Source organism: Odontesthes bonariensis, chromosome 11 (assembly GCF_027942865.1).
Source record: "Odontesthes bonariensis isolate fOdoBon6 chromosome 11, fOdoBon6.hap1, whole genome shotgun sequence".
Taxonomy (NCBI): Eukaryota; Metazoa; Chordata; class Actinopteri; order Atheriniformes; family Atherinopsidae; genus Odontesthes; species Odontesthes bonariensis.
This window is the reverse complement of record NC_134516.1, coordinates 25,937,287-25,942,789: the sequence shown is the minus strand read 5'-3', so window position 1 is coordinate 25,942,789 and position 5,503 is coordinate 25,937,287. Positions and strand designations below refer to the sequence as shown.

Genomic DNA, 5,503 nt, shown 5'->3' with positions numbered 1-5,503 from the left:
TGTACAATTGATCACTCTCGCTGTTTAAACAAATACATTCCTGTATATATCTGAATTACTAACCTTTATGGCAAACGATTCTTGCATGAGCCTGCGTTGATTAACGTCCACTCAGACTCCCGGGCTTTCTCTGCAGCTGGTGGGTGTGACGCATGCGCAATAGCTATTCCCATCAGAGTCATTGATTGGAAAGACCTCATTCTAATTGCATTGAAATGAATGAATCTTATTCATCTGAATTTTCTTAGTTTTATGTTCAACAAACAAAAACGAATCATTTAATGAACATAAACATGATTAATTCATTTAATGTGAACATATTTCTAGTTTGCTAATCAAACACATGCCCTGGGTGAGTTTTTTGAGTGTAATAACCAACTTGGGTCGGTCACCCCAGTGGAACATTTTATGTGTAGTCTGCAGGTTTCATGTTTTCAGCTGGAGATGGATGCTTTTTGTTCTGTATGTTACATATTTTTATCTTGATCAGGACATTCAGAACGCTTGCATGCACAGGTAAGTCCAGCTTCAGTTCCAGGTGTACTCGTCCATTTAACTGGACCACCATGTTGTCCCAGCGTACATGCACGGGATAGACTGTGTAGGAAACCTTCATGACATTCTGCTGCCTCTAACTTTCTCTGTGGGACATCACGCTGCATGTAAGTGCAGCTGAAATCGCTGCCAACATGTTGTCTTTAAGTCACCTGAAGGGGGATTTTCTCACATGAGGCTGCGGTTACAAAATCAGGATTTTATTAGAGCAGAGCTACAGTCTGGACATGCTTTAAGTGACCACGAGCTGACACGTAGTCTTAATGGGCTGATTTTCAGTTTAGCCGTCTGACAGAAGAAACAGAAAAATATGTGGATGAGAGCAGCTTTATTGGGAATTTGGCTGGAAATATACACTCATTCTTTCCTGTTTTTACTAAAAGATGCAGAAATATTAAACTCTGTAACATGTGTTTAGTGCACCAACCCATGCCGACTCAGTTAGCATACATACAGTTATAGGAATAGTTTACTGAATGTCCCATCTTGTAGACAGCCTCAGTGTTGCATTTCCAGTCCAGTCTGCTGTCCAGGTGAACCCTCAGGTATCTGTAATCCTCAACCACCTCTTCACCGAGGATGGAGACGGTGTTCAGCTGACTGCTGCTCCTCCTAAAATCCACAATCATCTCTTTTGTTTGTATCCAGATGAGGCGATAGTTTATTTTCCTATAGATGTGATAGTTTCATGTAGATGTGCTGAGGTGTGACAGGGAAGCTGTTGGTACATGGAGGATGTGAGGTCTGTAGCAGGAGACAGCAGCATGCTGAGTTTGTCTGAACTCTTCCATCTGTCTGATCCCACATTATCCCAAAGCCTGTGAGCTTTTCCATTCCTGACCACACATCCCTCACACTGTTCTGCTGCAGATAGTTTCCCACCGACTTGCTCTCTTCCTTTTTTCTTCACACTCCTCCTTAACTCCCTGTTTCCCTCCATGAAGGCCTTCTTCTTTATGCTCAGTGGCTGCAACACAAGTTCACATCAACCAGGCGTTTGTTCAGAAAACAGCGTCACAGCTTTGGACTCAGGAAGTGTTTCAGATGTCAGCTGTCACTCAGACACACTTTCATAGGGCCTGGATAGCTCAGTTGGTAGAGCATCAGACTTTTAATCTGAGGGTCCAGGGTTCAAGTCCCTGTTCAGGTGTAGAAATGTAATCTACCATTTAACCTGTACTTCCCTCTATGCCTGCACTCTGTTTCTACACTGTCACCTCTGACAGAGCCTGGCTGATGCTTTTCCTTCTATGTAGCTTATTGTTAGCTTTGCTGTTAGCTGCATCTTAATATCCTTATTTGTAACTTAAATAAACTATAGAATAATTCTATAGAAACTATAGAAATCACCTTAAATACACCAGCTGCAGAGTGTTGATCACATTCACTGAAACTACAACAGGTTAAGAGCATTTATCATGAATAGTTCTGCTTTATATCAGGGCTTCTTTTCACTTAGATTTCACTATTTGGACAATCTGTAATGAATGAACACCCAGAACAGAACACAAGACATTACAGAGATAAATCAACGCTGGTGCAGTTTAAACAACAAGAGCATTGTTTGCTTCATTTAAGTGGCAATAAAACAAAGCACTTCATCAGAAAAATCAGTGTCAGAAATATATTTTGTAAAGGCCTCAAGAGACACAGATGTTGGAGGAAGCTGCGTAAACTGTGATGATGTTACAAGTTCAGTCGCAGTGGTGCTTCCAGCTTCTCTGGAGTTTGGTTTGTTCCCCATAAGGAGCAGCATTCTTTAGTATTTCAGCTTTAGACTGACAACATTTGTTGCTCAGTTTTCCTCTGAGCCACAGAGATGCTTAGCTTTCATTGTGTCCAATAACTGCAGCTTCTAAAGTGGATTTCATAGCACTGCTGCATCTCTGACAGTTATCAGATCATTTGGGTGGAAACACATACATCACAACCCTCTGAATCTGCTTTCAGTCCCACTTGAACAGTCTCTCACAGTTTCAGACACAAAATGTGTCTTTTAGTTTGAATCTCAGCTGATATCTCCAACAACTGTAGAGGGACTCATATCATTTCACCAGCTGGTGTGATAAACTTACAGAAACACCTCAGGAGCAGCACCTGGGATCTTTTGGGAGAAAAGGGGATTCTCTCCATGCTGATAGAGCTGGTGATAAATGAGTTTATGGATCCTACATATTACAGTAAATGTAAAACAATAATAAAGGTGCTTTCTGAGCCTTGACATCTTTTTCTTTTATTAGAAAAATGTTCCAAATTTTAATCCCAATGAAGTAAAGATTGATGCATAAAAGCATTAAAAACCTCTCCTGTAAGTTCTCTGTTCAAGTTTTATTTAGGCTCAGCTGCATGTTTCTCTTTATTGAATCTTTAAGCCCTCATAGATCAGTCTGATCCCAACAGAAGTCTGGCAGGTTTACTTGGTTGCTGTAGTTCACTAAAGCAGGACTCTGAGCAGGGCCCTCCGCTAACAGGCTCCTCTCCTTTAGAGCCAGTGGCAGGGTTGGGTTTGGGAGGTGACGTTGCTCTGTGCTTTAAACAGCAGGCTTTAATCCACCAAACTTCAGTTGCTTTATGATCTACTTTTCAGAGGATTTGTAAATGACTAAATAAATAACACCACTGACTAAACCTTCAACTGAACCTGAACTAAGCAGAAGTTTGACTGGTTTGGATACGGTCAGGATCACACTCATTGGATACATACAGGATCTGATTTACTTCCTTTACTTCTTCATTTGCTGTTCTTAGTGACACAGAAGACACAGAAGATGGTGAATGAAGAATCCAGGACAGAGAGAAAGATGTGAAGCTGCTTCAGCAGCAGGTGGAGGCCATCCATCAGTCTGCTGATGAAACAGTGGAGCACAGTGAGAACATCTTCACTGAGCTGATCCGTCTCCTCCACAAAAGAAGCTCTGATGGGAAGCAGCAGATCAGATCCCAGCAGCAAAGTGAAGGGAGTCGAGTCAAAGAGCTTCAGGAGAAGCTGGAGCAGGAGATCACTGAGCTGCAGAGGAGAGATGCTGAGATGCAGCAGCTCTCACACACAGAGGATCACAGCCACTTTCTGCACAGCTGCCCCTCAGTGTCAGCACTCAGGGAGTCTACACACTCATCCAGCATCAGCATCCGTCCTCTGAGGCACTTTGAGGATGTGACAGCAGCTGTGTCAGAGCTCAGAGACAAACTACAGGACATCCTGAGAGAGGAATGGACTGACAGTCACTGAAGTGGATGTTTTACTGCCAGAACCAGAACCGGAGCCAAAGAGCAGAGCTGACTTCTTCAAATATTCCTGTGACATCACACTGGATCCAAACACAGCAAACACATATCTGTTACTGTCAGAGGGGAACAGAAAGGTGACAGGAATGAAACAGCCTCAGTCTTATTCTGCTCATCCAGACAGACTGACAGAATGGTGTCAGGTCCTGAGCAGAGAGAGTCTGACTGGACGTTGTTACTGGGAGGTGGAGAGGAGAGGGGGAGGAGCTGATGTAGCAGCCGCATACAAGAACACCAGCAGAACAGGGAATGCATGTGGGTTTGGATTTAATGACAAATCTTGGGCATTAAAATGTTACCAAAACAGTTCTGAATTTTGGTCCAACAAGGTGAAAGCCTCCATCTCAGGGCCTCAGTCCTCCAGAGTGGGAGTGTACCTGGATCACAGAGCAGGTGTTCTGTCCTTCTACAGCGGCTCTGAAACCATGACTCTCCTCCACAGAGTCCAGACCACATTCACTCAGCCGCTCTGTGCTGGAGTTAGGATTGGATGGACTGGAGCCACAGCTGAGCTGTGTGAAGTGAAATAAAGGGATTTAGTCAGTTTGTTGCTGACAGTTCATTGCTGTGATGTCTCTGCGCTGCTGTTCTGTTGTTTATTTGCTGCTTTTTCCTGTGTTTGTGCAGCCATGGAGGATATCACTGCTGATGCTGAGTTTTTATAATTACAAAGTAAAAAGAAATTTAGGCCTCCTAATTTAGAGAAAATTAAATTCGGTATGAAGTTCCAAATTGAAGATGTGCTCTTGATAAATTGTTTAATCCAATTTATTTTGAAAGTATTATTTAAAGTGTAAAAGTCTAAAAAGTTAAGGCCATCATTATCGTATCAGTTCATTACTACAGATTTTTTTAATATAGTGGTTTTTGTTCCTCCATATGAAGTTTAATGAATTTTTGATTTGCCATTGTCGCTTTCTCTTTTGCCGTTGTGATTTGCACTTCAGGGCCACCGTAGCACCTCCTCACCCAAGCAAGCGAGCAAGTGCAGGGCACCGAGTTCAGGGCAACATGTTTTTCTGTGTGTTTCTTATACGAGTAACTGAGTGAGTTTACTATGTGTGTGAGGGATGTTTCCATCAGCTGAGACGTTGGGAGAGAGCAAACAGTTGACACCATAGATGTTGGAACTGTTCTGTTTGGGGTGGCGGGGTTTTTGTTGGGAGGGGCGGCGGAAGCACGCACACTTATCAATGATTGAGGATTTGATTTGAAGTTATTTTATAATAACATGCAGTTATAAGAGAAATAGAATGGATGAACACGGCATCTTTATTGTTCAGAAAATAAAAATTGATAACCAAATCAAGCCATTTAAGGAACATAACAGCATAAAATACACCACAAATGAGAAAAGAAAAGTCTGCGCTCATGACTCAGGGCTTTCATACATTTCCAAAAGTGGACCTTCTCTCAGTTGACCTACTAATGAAAATTCTAAGCAGGGTTGAGACATGGCTTTCATCCATAAGGTCGCTGTGAGCGTTCATAATGGCCAAATGTGTTAGTCTCTCCTGCGTCATGGTGTTGCGCAGCCAGGTTTTCAGGCTGAGAAAGAGCGCTCGGATGCCGCCACAGATATGGGCGGGGCCAGAGAAAGCCTAATGAGCTTCTCCACCTCTGACAGCATGGAGCGGGGTTGGTGCTGCAAGGTTTGCAGGAA

General features: G+C 42.9%; 1 non-coding gene across 1 annotated transcript; it reads left to right on the top strand.

The window, feature by feature from the left end:
• Window positions 1-1,632: 1,632 nt before the first annotated feature.
• On the top strand, window positions 1,633-1,705 carry trnak-uuu (transfer RNA lysine (anticodon UUU)). The gene has a single exon. It is a non-coding gene; the product is annotated as a tRNA-Lys (tRNA).
• The last annotated feature ends 3,798 nt before the right edge of the window (window positions 1,706-5,503 follow it).